The sequence below is a fragment of the Bos javanicus genome, chromosome 14, assembly GCF_032452875.1.
Source record: "Bos javanicus breed banteng chromosome 14, ARS-OSU_banteng_1.0, whole genome shotgun sequence".
In the NCBI taxonomy this organism is placed as follows: domain Eukaryota; kingdom Metazoa; phylum Chordata; class Mammalia; order Artiodactyla; family Bovidae; genus Bos; species Bos javanicus.
Genome location: NC_083881.1, coordinates 14,762,622 through 14,775,884, shown reverse-complemented (window position 1 = coordinate 14,775,884; position 13,263 = coordinate 14,762,622). Strand labels below are relative to the sequence as shown.

General features: G+C 47.6%; 1 long non-coding RNA gene across 1 annotated transcript; it reads right to left on the bottom strand.

Annotated features, from left to right (window-relative positions):
* Positions 1–1,151: 1,151 nt before the first annotated feature.
* Positions 1,152–4,702, bottom strand: LOC133260356 (uncharacterized). The gene is made up of 3 exons (XR_009740781.1): positions 4,020–4,702; positions 2,734–2,834; positions 1,152–1,232 (listed from the first exon to the last, which is right to left on the bottom strand). It is a non-coding gene; the product is annotated as an uncharacterized LOC133260356 (long non-coding RNA).
* Between the last annotated feature and the right edge of the window lie 8,561 nt (positions 4,703–13,263).

Genomic DNA, 13,263 nt, shown 5'->3' with positions numbered 1-13,263 from the left:
CCTTTAAGTTCCTGTTTGGGCTTCCCAGATGGTGCTAGTGGTAAAGAACCTGCCTGCCAGTGCAGGAGACGTAAGAGACACAGGTTCGATCCCTGGGTTGGAAAGATTCCCCTGGAGAAGGGCATGGCAACCCACTCCAGTATTCTTGCCTGGAGAATCTCATGGACAGAGGAGCCTGGCAGGCTACGTAGAGTCCATAGGGTTACGCAGAGTCAGACACGACCGAGTTTCTGTTTCTCTGGGCAGGGGCTAAGCCAATTCACACACCCATTTAGAAGATGAGGGCAAACAAACTGTTTGAGCTAAATTCCAGAGAGAGCTCCTCTCAGCAATCCACTGTATGTCAGGTCCTGTGCTGGGCCCTGGGAAGCAGGGAGGAGCCAGAGAGGGTCTTCCCAGAACTGAGTCCACTGTGGGAGGTGGACCAGAGAGCAGATGTTTCCAGCATGAGGTGCTGAATGTCAAGGCAGAGGGAAGCCCGGGGCTCCCAGGGGAGCAGAGCTTAGCCTGAGGCTCAGGCAATGATGCTCAGTGTTGACCTGCGCTGGGTCTTCCAGCAAAAGTAGAAGCTTGCTAGGGAGACACTGAGGGAGAAAGGCATCCCAGGCAGAAGAAAGAACACGAGCAAAGGTAGATCGATGGAACAGCACAGTCTCAACAGGGCATGGCGCAAGGGTTGCCTGACATGGAGTCTGAGTAACTGGAGATAAGATGAGGTGAGCAGAGTAAACGGAACTTACATCTCATAGTCATTGAGAGGATGAGGCATGGAGGGACCTGGGTGATGCAGTAAGCATGCATGTTAAGGGATCTCACAGACCCTGTCCATGGGCCACCAGAATGGGTGATGGTTCCCTTATTCTCAGCCCCCAAGAAGGGGAGGGAGTAAGGAAGTTTCCAGCATCACCTTGGGTCCATTCAGCCTTGAAGCCCACTACAGTTTCGCCATCGGGTTACATGCTATTTCTTACTAAACCTAAGAGGAGATTTTATCACATTGCTTCATAACGAATGGGGGACGTGGAAGGGACTGATAAATGTGTTGAGTGCGTGAGTTGGGGATGGAGGAGAGGAAGAGGAGGTGGGGACATCCCATCCTGTGCCGTGTGGTTCCCAGAGGTGACGGTCAAGGTCTAGGGACGAGGCCAGTCTTCAGCGCTCAGAGGAGATGTCTGGTAAGCATTTGGAAATCCTTTCTGTTCTTCCAGATGAATGAAGAAGTGAATCCAAACCTGGAAGTGGCAATTAAAAAAAAAAAAAGTCCCTTCATCACTCTGAGATGTCCAAGTGTCACAAAAGAGAATTTCTCAATGAGGAACTGGTCAGCAAGGGAGAAAAATACCCTTTAAAAATACTTCCTGCTAGAAGTCAAATGGTAGGCAAACAAGAGTTGCACCATCAACGCAGTCTTCTTCTGGGGTCATTATTTGAGTTTTGAGTAGGCTGGTTTCTATAAATCGAGCATTCTGCTCCCCTATCACCAGTTCCCACCAAATGCTAGCCACAGGAGTTGGAACTTCCAGCTGATCAGCTTGGGCTGGCATTGATGAGGGTAACTGATGATTCATCTGCAGGCAGTGAGGAGGGAGGCGAGTGCTTCCCTCGTTACTTTAGTGACCCGGGACATTGGAGGTCCTGTGCTCCATTCCTCTGCCTGCATTCCTCCAGGTTTGTGAGGACCACTTCAAATCAGCCAAGAACAGTTCCAGTTTGCATCTAGTAACCTGAGTTGGAGAAGCCCGCTGTGCAGAGCTGGGCTGTAGAAGTTCTTTGGGCCACGATAACCTCCCATCACCCAGCAGGCCCTGTGCTAGGCTCTGGGATGGAGAACTTGGTGGCTAAAGGCATGGCCTGTTGAGTTCGGTTCATTCGGGGTGGAACCATGGCTCTGCACCTCACTAGTTGAGTCACCTTGGAAAAATTATGAACCTTTTTAAGCCTCCGTTTCCATATCTGAAAAAAAATAAAGGGACACCCAAACTTACCCCATAGGGAGTAAATGATACCATGGACTTAAGACATGCTTGGCACATAGTAAGAGTTCAATAGGAGTGTGTGCGTGTGTGTGTGTGTGTGTGTGTGTGTGTATGTGTGTGTAGGGCAGTGGGAGTTGGGACTGCAGGATGCCTGGTAAGTATTTATTCATGGCTAGTCTGTGCTGGGCTCTGCATCAAGCAGTGGAAAAACTCTGGTTATTCAACAGTCACCTTTGCCAGTTCTTCTCTGTGGGTCACCATATCCATTCTCTGCCCTGCTCCATGCCCCGGAGGCCAACTCTGCCAACAATGTCCCCCAGTTCCCTCCCCACCTGTCTTCCAGAGGCCCTGGCAAGAGACCAGAGGGCAGGAGAGAGAGGTTTGTGTCTTTCGTGACAGCTGTGCTTCTCCACCACGGAGGTTCCCATCATGCTCTTTGAAGCCTTCTGGACCACCATCCCTACCTTGGCTCATTTGGGGGTGTCGTGGCTTCACACTCTGCTGGCCCAGGAGCCTCAGCTCCAGCCCCAATCAGTAAAAGATCCCTCTATCGAATGTTCTCCATTTGCACCATCTGGGGTAAATTCCGTTTTCTGCTGGGAACTTGATGGGTACACCTACTGGTTTTTTTTTTTCTGTTTTTATCAATACTCTATTAAGCTGGAGTTTCCTTTTCTTAAGATGAACTCCCAGACACCATCATTATTTTATCCCTTGGGCATAAAAGAGTCAGGGGATCAGCAGGCTAGTGACTCACTGAGGTTTGCTCCACCTCGGAAGATTCTAGGTTTGGCTTTTAGTCCTCCTTCCCCGCTCTGGGGTGGGGCTCAGCTCTGGGTGGTTTCAGGGTGCTCTTCACTTTGTGGAGGAGAAGAGGGAAGATCAGAAACTGAACCCAGCTGTGCCCTGCCAGGGGCACCCACTGACGACTGACAGCGGCCCACGGTTCCTTCTGCAGAACCGCCCTCGCCTCCCCTCCCCTCCCACAGTCCTCAGCCCACTGCTTTCTGCCTTCTCCCTCCCTCTGCCCACCAAACCCAAAGGAGCCCTATAGTTCATTCTCTTATACAATAGATCTGCACAGAGCACCTGCTGTGCCCCAGGCCCTGGTCAAAGCGATGAGGACACAGAATGAATGAGACAAGCCATGCCCCTGCCCACAGGGAGCTTATATTCTAATGGGAGAGAGACAGTAAACAAGGAGATGGGCAGCCCTAATTGGTTGGGTGGTGTTTAGGTGTAAAGTGGGATAAGGAGGTTAGGAAGATGATGGAATGGGGTATGGGAGCTATTTTACAAAGAGTGGTCATGGAGGGTGTTACCAAGAAGGAGAGGGAGGGGGTCCTTGCAGACGGACCAGACCGGGAAGAGTGCCCTAGGCAGAGAGGACATTAGGGATGAATGTGTGGAGGAGGGAACGTGCAGCTGGGTGTATTTCAGGAAGAGTGACTGGGGGCATGCAGGGAATGAGGGGTGGGGGAGGAGGGGGTGAGGTCTGGGAGGCCTCAGAATGCGTCCTGTAAGGCCTCGGAGGCCACTGGGGGTGGCTCTGGATTCTGCGCTGAGGGCAATGGGAAGCCTGGGGAGGAACAGGGAAGGGATGGAGAATGAAGGATGCCTCTGGCTGTGTGGTTTTTTTTTTTAAGTTGGAGGATAATTGCTTTACAATGTTGTGTTGCTTTCTGTTGTACAACAACGCGAGTCAGCAGTAAGTACGTATCCGAATGCCTTCCCTCTTGAGCCTCTCCCCTCCCATCCCCTCTTCCGGCTGTTCAGTGAACACAGGAGGCAGAGAGGAAGCAGGGAACCAGAAAGGGACCATCACAAAGACAATAAAACCCACCCCCACGGCCATCCCCCACTGTATCCACTGGAACCCAGTTCGTTTCTGTAAGCTGCCCAAGGTCTTTTCAAGGTAGTGATTGCTATTGATCTCACAGTCAACAGCGTTATCACCCCGCCTGCTGTGTAAGCTTAGGGGAATTATTTTTTCTATCTGAGATTCAGTTTCCCCATCCCTAAAATGCAGATAATAAAATCTACCTTTAAGGGTTGCTATGAGGATTTATATCGCTTGCATATATTATCCTCACAGAAAGTGATGTCATGACGGTTCTTCCCAAAACCTGTAACTGAGGCTGTAACTTGTCTTCATCCGCTGTGACTCTGGATGTCATCTGACTTGGAGCTTGGTACCTCGTGGGAGCATAGGGACACGGTTATCATCTGGATGATAAGATGTTGAGCCTTTCTCCTCTGCAACCAGCCTGTGGTGGACAGGTGTCCACCAGAGTGTAGATGGCAAACCCTGGAGGTGTTTGGAGATGCCAGGATTGGTGGATTGGGCTGGTCAGAGAAGCTTCCTCAGAGAAGGTGGGACTGGGGACATGAATTGGAGGGACATCACGAGAGAATCATTTTGTGGCTCTAAGAAATTAAAGTCTGTTAAATCCAAGTATTAGGCTTACCATCCCATGCCTGTGGGGCACCTGGCTCTAGGTCAGGGGCTCCGTGTCAGGAAACACTGCCTGGATCCTTTCTGAGCTGCTTACCTGCTTGTCATTAACTTCTCTAAATACTGTTAAAGACAGGGATAATGATGCTTACCACGTGAGCTGGATAAGAGGAGAAAATTAAGTGAGCTGTTGGTTGTAAACATTCTTCAAAGTCTGCCCTGGAGTGAAGAAAACTGAATCATAGTTATTCTTTTTATTGCCCACAGGCAAGCACATTGTGCTGCTGTCAGGAAACGGCCCAACAAACACCGTTTGATTTTGGAATCGTTTTCCCAAACAGCTGTCCTCTGCTCTCCTAGAACACATGCCGTCCTCACGTCTCTAAAGACTCACTTCCTCGCCTGGAGCCTGCTCACTCAGGGAAAGCATACCGTTTTTTTTCTGTGTCGTGGAAGGAAGATTGCTTCTTCCCCTTCCCTCTCACTTGCCATGTGACCTAGGGGAAACGACTTTCCCTTTCTGGGTCCTGTTTCCTTGTCAGAAAAAATATATTGTGCTGGATGGTCTCTCAGGTACCCCTTAATTCTTAATCTGTGAGTCTATGTATCTTTAAGAAAAAAAAAAAAACCTAAATAAAAAATTGACAACACCACTTCAAGATGAGAATCATCAAGACTACCTTTACCAGCTAGAAGTCAGACACTGTTTGTTTCATTGCTCATTTCATTCTCACAAGCATTCTAAAACATCTGTGTTGTTCTAATTCTCAGGCACAGAGAGGTTGGGTTTCTTGCCTCAGGTTACATAGCTTGCACGTGGTGGGACAGTTTATCCTCAGCCACTGTCCACCACAGGCCACACTAGTAACCCAAAGCCTTGAATCACTTCCATTCTCTACTCTGTTGTTTGAAAGTCAACGTGAGACTCCGCCAAGAGCCGGTTGTATCTTTCTCACACCCCATCTAGACCGGAATTCTATTCTGTTAGTATTGTCAAGTTAATTACACTCTATTGTTTCCCAGAAATTTGGGGCTGGGCTGGAAGAATATTCTGAGATGTTTAATACCTGGGTCTTCACATTGTTAGATGACATATGAGTCTTACATTCTAAATAATTGTAATCATGCTTGCATGCTCAGTCACTTCAGTCATGTCCAACTCTTTGCAACCCTATGAACTGTAGGCCACCAGGCTTCTCTGTCCACGGGATTATCCAGGCAAGAATACCAAAGTCAGTTGCCATACCCTCCTCAAGGGGATCTTCCCAACCCAGGGATTGAATCTGTGCCTCTGGTGTCTTCTGCATTGTAGGCAGATTCTTTACCCACTGAGCCACCTAGGAAGCACAGTTGTAATCATAGGTAATATTTATTGAGCACTGACTATACTAAAGGAAATCAACTCTGAATATTCATTGGAAAGACTGATGCTAAAGCTGAAGCTCCAACACTCTGGCCACCTGATGCAAAGAGCCGACTCACTGGAAAAGACCCTGATGCTGGGAAAGATTGAAGGCAAAAGGAGAAAGCGGTGGCAGAAGATGAGGTGGTTAGATAGCATCACTGACTCAATGGACACGAGTTTGAGCAAACTCCAGGAGCTAGTGTGGGACAGACAAGCCTGGTGTGCTGCAGTCCATGGGGTCACAGAGAATCAGACATAACAACTGAACAACAATGACTATGTGGAATCAATTCCAGTCACTGTACATACTCTGTCTGATGAGGTGGGTCCTCTTATTTCATTTTGCAGATGAGGAAGTGAAGCTCGGGCATGGGTGGAGCGAGGCACCACCTTCTTAAAGTGAGGCACCTTTGGATTTTCTTGTGCAGAAGGAAAAAGTTGGATGAGCAGGGAAATGCAGCACAGGGTGTGGAAGTCAAAGGAGTAGAAGCTGTGGTTTTCCCCCAAAGTTGCACAAAATAATAATATGACTTCTGCTTTTCATCTACTCTGGGTGGCAGCTGGGGAATCTAGCAGCTTGCTTGAGAGGGCTGAGTTGATTTAGAGGGCAGTCAAACTGTTAAATCTTAGAAAATCTTGGTTGTCCAACCTGCTGGCATTTCTTGCTTGTGGCATCTGCTGATGCTCTTTCTCATGCTCTAACTCTGGGAGGCAAGGCGGTCTCCTTGTGTTGTCTCATTCTGTCCATTTCCACATTCAAAGGGTAAAAGGTTGCCAAGACCTGGGTGGGCTTACTATGAGCCGGGCATATGGATTTAGTGCCCGTTAACCCACGCATGAATGCCAGACCCTGGAGATAAGACAGTTGACTAAACAAGCTCTCTGCTTTGGAGGAAAACTCATTTAATAGACAAATAAGCCAGATACTCAGTTGACCGTCAGTTTTGGCAGAAGGAAAGTGCCATTAGAGTTGGACAAACATAGGGGTGTGAGAGATCGTACCTAGGTGGTACAGTGGGGGCATTCGGGAACACTTTCTTGATAGAGGTGGCAATGGATTGAGGTTTGAAAGGTGAGTAGAGTGTAGCTAAATGGAGACAGTGGTGGGAAGACCTTCTCGGGGGAGGGAATGGCCTGAGCCCAGAGAACTTGAGAAAGTCCAGACAGGCATCATTAGTTTACCAACCACAAAGTGCACTAGATCTACGTTCCCTTGCAGTTTCTATGGCAACCAGTGACTGCTATCTATTAAAAGCTCCCCGCATTGAGGGCAACAATTGAAAGCTTTCCAGATAAGACAGTTTCTGAAGAGCCCAGATAGGTTATTGAATCTCTGGGGACCTTAATGTTTTCATTGGCAGATGAGGAGAAAGTCCTTATCTCATGAGGTTAAGATAAGAATTGAGTGAATGATGCAAGTAAAGTTTTAGAACTATTTTATTTAGCACCTAATAAGTGTTCCATAAATATTAATTACTGTTATTGTTGTTACTGTTATTTTTATTGAATGCTTAAAGATTTCAATAAATAGCTTGACCATGAGATCTCTCTGGGTGGGTACACAATTACTTCTACATCTTCTGCATTTACCAGTTTCTGAGCTGGTAGCTTTCAGTAAATGTCTGTCAGATGACTTGAATAGCTGAATGAATAAACATGAGAAAAATATTCCTTCTTTCTAGGATTCAGTTACCTTTCATCCTTGAGGCTCTAGATATCAGACTCCAGCCTAGGTGGGATGACCCTCTCCCCTACATACATATCCTCCCCGACAGCCCCACTACTGGACAGACTCTTTATCATCCTGTGCATCTTCTGTGAGTTACTCTCGGGTAAAGAAGAACATTTGACCCTGGTTTAGAAAGATTGCCTTACACAATCTTGCAGTTCCCTAGATGGGACTTGCTGAGCTGACAGAATGCACAGAGAAGAGCTAACTATTTTTAGGATGAACTAGAAAGATTAGAACTTTACTCTCTCCTCAAATATCAAACCTACAATCTGTAGGACTCCAAACAGGAGTTATTAGGGAATTGGATATAAGGAGTTATTCACTGGGCCTCCCCAGTGGCTCAGTGGTAAAGAATCTGCCTGCAACGTAGGAGCTGCAGGAGATGCAAGTTCGATCCCCGGGTTAGGAAGATCCCCAGGAGGAGGGCAAGGCAATGCACTCCAGCATTCTTGCTTGGAGAATCCTGTGGACAGAGGAGCCTGGCGGGCTATACCCTATAGGGTGGCAAAGAGCAGACATGACTTAAACGACTCAGCAGGCATGCAGTTATTCATTGTGTTCCTGTTGCTTAAAATTCCCACATAAAAATAATAATAGACCATTGATTTTGGACTGACTACTATGTGCTAGGCACTTGCAAAGTGCTTTACATGCACTGTATTATTTCATTTGTTTAGCAACCTCATGGTTTCAATCTCCATATTTTGCAGATAGGAAAACTGAGGCATAGAGAGTAAAGTATCTTGACCAAACCTACAGAGAGAGGGGTAGTGAAGCTGGAATTTCATTCCTGATCTGTCTGACTTCAAGATCCATTCATTCCATGAGGATACAAATGACAATGACACGAATCAAAACAAAGAGGGGAAAACAAATTTTGGCTCCTGGCTGAAGAATAAAATCATGGACTGGTTGACTGCAGTATTTTGCCAGGTACAGCCACAGATGTATAGAAGAGAAAATCAGAAATTCTGTTTCCAGGGAGATCACATCCTAATAAGGGCAATGTAAGGACTTTCTTGTTTCTCATCTGCTTCACTTTCTCATTTTCCTTTTGGGATCTCCCTTTCCCTCATTGCATGCATGCCACACCGGGGGGCTTGTTCATCGAGGCTCCTTCACTCCTGTAGCCAAGGGGTAGGCATTTGCCTCCAACTGGAAAAACCAGGCTATGGGAAAATAAATCAGGACTTAAGAATGTCAAATGGCTAGGACTGATCTGGTTAGTAACACCCTGAAGATAACTGTATCTCAGTTTCTGACATCTGGCTATTCAGCTTTTCCTTCTTTCTGAGAGCTTGCTTATGGCAGATAATATAGACGGTTCACTCGCACATATCCCTGCTGCACTTTCTCTATTCTAGAAGGTGGAAAGCTCAACGCTGCCTTCCAGTTTGGGATGGATCACGTGACTTAGCCAGTAAATGCAAGTGTATTGTCTGCTGGGGATGTGTCTCCCTTTTCTCCTTCTTCCTACTGGGATAAGGAAGGACATGATGGTTGCAGCTGCAGCAGATAAATTATGAGCCTGAGGAAAAGGCTAGGAGCACTGCACAGACTGTTTAGTGACATCAGGCCCCAACTCCCCTTTGGACCTCTTGCAGAGAACCCCTTACCATTTTAAACCACTAGGTTTAGAGGTTTGGTTACTTGTAGCCAAACACACCTCTTAACTAATAATCTGTAAATAATCTGTAAATAAATCTGTAAATTATTATCTGTAAATAATCTGTAAATAAATCTGTAAATTATCTGGAATCTGTAAATCTCATTTGCATTTTTTTTTTTTTACTAGGGAGGGTGCTTGCAGTAGACAGAATTTCTTTACACAAGCAAAAAATACCCTAATTGATAACAGAGAAGGGAGGAAAGTACAAAGCAAACCATAACATTAGCTGGAATGAAATATGCTGTCCTAGAGGGAAGCACTATCACAATACAAATTCATGTTGACATAGTCTCTAATATTTTTCTTTTTTTTGACAGTCTGTTTTATTTTTCTAAGAGTTTTCCCACACATGGTTTCCTTTGACCTTCTCAGCCAGCCAGTAAAGTATGAATTATTATTATACCTGTCTTACGAGTGAAAAACAAAATCTCAGCATTTGAGTACCATGGAAGAGAAGAAAAGGAAGTGATTAATTCTAGCTTGAGAAACTGGCAGCCTCAGGAAAGGCTGGCCTCGAGCTGGGGTTTGAAGGATGAACAGACTTTTAACAAATGAAACAGTGGGAAGGGCATTCCTGAGCTAAAGCAAGAACCACCAAGCTTAGAGGCCTGAGAGGGCTAGGTGAATCTGGCAAATGTAGCTGGTGCTCAGGGAGAACCTGAGAAACACATAGAAGAGGCAGGCTTCAAAAGCCAAGAGGGTTCAGATCATAAAGCCTTGGTGTGTTGGCAGCCTCTTTGGGTTGCTGCTGCTGCTAAGTCACTTCAGTCGTGTCCAACTCTGTGTGACCCCATGGACAGCAGCCCACCAGGCTCCCCGGTCCCTGGGATTCTCCAGGCAAGAACACTGGAGTGGGTAGCAGAGACATTCAAATAACTTCAACTCATGGGGTGATTGTGAGGATGTGTGTGTGTGTGTGCTAACTCACTTCAATTGTGTCCAATTTTTTTGTGACCCTATGTAACCCGCCAGGCTCCTCTGTTCATGGGATTCTCCAGGCAAGAGTACTGGAGTGGGGTGCCATTGCCTTCTCCACTCTCTCCTCTAAGCCTCTTTTAATAATGAAGGATCTTAAGTTGAGCTTTGGGATGCAAGGGCAAGAGCTTGGTCTTTGTTGTGCTAAAGAAGAACTCTGAAGAACTGTTTCTCTGGGGGCACTGTCTCCTCCACATGAGACTCTGTTTGGCTTTAGGAGACTGAGCTTTAGTTATACCTCATAGAAGCAGAGTGTCAGTGAGAAGGGACTTAAAGATGGCTTTTCATTGCTGGGGCAACTGAGGCTCAGAAAGGAGAATGCCTGGTTCTGAGTCACAGAGTCCCCAGTTTCCTCTGATAACTTCTAGAAACTTCTCCTCTCTGGGACTCAGTTTCCCTCTCTGTAAGATGAGGTGCCTTCTTTGGCTCTGGGTTTGTTGGTGAAGCAAGTAGGAGTTAGCTGGAGAGCTGCCCAGCTCAACAGAAACTGTGACATACCTGGAGAGAAGCATGGTGGGTACACACGCTTTGAACAAGCTTCTCGGGTCACGCTGGATTGCAGCCTCTGCCACTCTGGGCTTCCCAGGCGGCACTAGTGTAAAGAGCCCGTGTACCAATGCAGGAGACATAAGAGACGCAGGTTCGATCACTGAGTTGGGAAGATCCCATGGAGGAGGGCATGGCAACCCACTCCAGTGTTCTTGCCTGGAGAATCCTCATGGACAGAGGAGCCTGGTGGGCTACAGTCCATAGAGTCACAAAGAGTCAGAGAGGACTGAAGCAACTTAGCGCGCACACACTACTCTGAAACCCTTGTGTGGGGACGTTTCCTCTCTGGCCTTGAGACCTCTGAATCTAGTCTGTCCAAGGGCTCTGGGACTGGGAGAAAGGGCAAGTCAGTGGATGCCCCAGGGGAACCTGCTTCCCTTGACCCGAGTACAGAAGGAAGACGAGGGAGACCTGGAAGTGCTGGCGAAGGCTCAGAGCATCCGGCCAGGAATTTGCAAGGATGCTGCTGGCTGAGCCTTGCTGTTCTGATGCCCTGGGTCGTGTTGTCATGCAGGGAGGCCCCCACGCCTGCCAGAGACCTTTGGCTGACCAGGCTGCAAGGCAGGGGCACTGGTCCTTCCCTTCCTTGCTTGTGGGTTACTAGAAGTTTCCAGAAGGAACAGCCTTTAGAAAGGGGACTGGAATTGGAGTGAAGAGCCCAGGTTCCAGTCCCCGTGCATGCTGCCATCTACGTGCTCCGTGACCCACAGCAACCGGGAGACGTGTTTCCTCATCTCCCAAGAAGGGCTTATGGCCCCTGTCCAGCTTTCTCGTTCCACGAGACACGAGGATTTCAAAGCCAGTGATGCAATGGAGTGAAGACTGGGTCCACAATACACGTGTTAGAGGATTATTATTATTGTTGAAAATAACAAACGGCTTCGACGTTGGAATCCGGAGGCTTCCGCAGAAGCCTGTTGCTGCCAACCAGGGGCTGCCTTTCAGATCGAGATGGAGATACGAGAGGCAGAGCGGAAAAGCTGCTCCTGGAGGCTTCTTTCCAGAGCCCTCGTTGTCTCCTTCCCTTCGAGACCTGCAGGGGATCTGGGAGGCTTCCAACTTAGACAGCGCGACCTGACGGAATAACGCGAGGCACCTGTCATCACCTCCGAGAAACGGCCGGCTAGGGGTTGGGAAACAGAAGCCAAGCACAGGAGAGTGTGGCTCTCCGCCCCGCCCTCCTCTTTAACCTGTGTACTCAGGCTCCCAAGCCCCAGCCATTCAGGTTTTCTTGCTCCATGCTGGCCACACCCATTTTCTGCCTGTAATTCTGCTAACTTGGCATTTGAGATGAAGCCAACCCACGTTTCTTTCATTTAAATCCATGTCTTAAGCACAAACATCACTGCCATAAACATAAACGCCATTCACTTGTAGAATGATCTGTGACCATTAAAATAAAATCGTGGACATCCTAATGAACGTGATCTCATGTCTTTCTTGGGGATTCACCTTGGAGAGCCCTGCATCAGCAGATGCCATCGACACTTCTGGAGCATGTGCAGATGTCAAGATCCGTCTCTTAGTGTGTTGACACTCATGGGATAACGGATTCTGATTCAGTCCAAGCCTTGGGGTCACTTTGGAGGTGAAGTAGCCAAGGCTCCGGGGAAGAGATCGCCTTTTCCAAGGTTCCCAGCCAGGAAACGGTAGGACTGGGGACCGAAGCAGATCCTTGGACCCCAGGTCCAACCTACCTGGGGCCTCCTCGGCAGCCTTGCGCACAGGGCTTCACACAGTGCTGGCCGCAAGGGAGTGTTTGAATGAGGAAGGCAACCTTGAGGGAGCAGGTGCCGCAGTTGAAGGAACACAAGATTAGAACATAAACGCAAGTGTTCTAGAACGTCTGTTTGGATCAGTGGCTTTCCAATGTTGTTGTTGAACCCCCTCCCTCCTCCTGAGGGCCAGATCAGGGGCTGAAATGATGAGTGTTTAATTTTTCTACTTTTTTATTATCAAGGGTAGATTCTTCCCCCAAACTATTTGTATTGTGATTCTGAGTAAGATTTCACTGGGGGAAAAAGGAAATAAGATTCCTTTGTTAAAACCAGGTTGGATAAGCTCTGTTTTGCATGGCTATCAAGGACCCCCTCCCACCCCAGATCACATGGTCTGTGGTTTTGTAATTTGTGTGTGGGAGCTACCCCTTCCGGGCTGTGCAGTGTTGGATGAGTCTGTCAGCATTCTGAGTCTTAGTGCCTTTATCTTTAAAATGGGTACAAGGAGAGATACGCTGCCTAGTTCCCAGGGTTATCCTGTGGATGTGCCCTCAGAACAGGATTCTGCAGGAGTCTGGAATTGGGGAAGTTACGCCATCATCGAACATTTCTTAAGTGGCAGCTCCTACTTGCACTCTGGCTAAATGCTGAAGATACAAACAGCCACCAGGTACAAAGTGTAGTAGGAAATAGATAAATACAGGTGCACAGCTTCCTGGAGAAGAGAGAAATAAGCAGACAGTTTCAATGCAAAAGTGATGTGTGCCTTGACCTAAATGTGGCA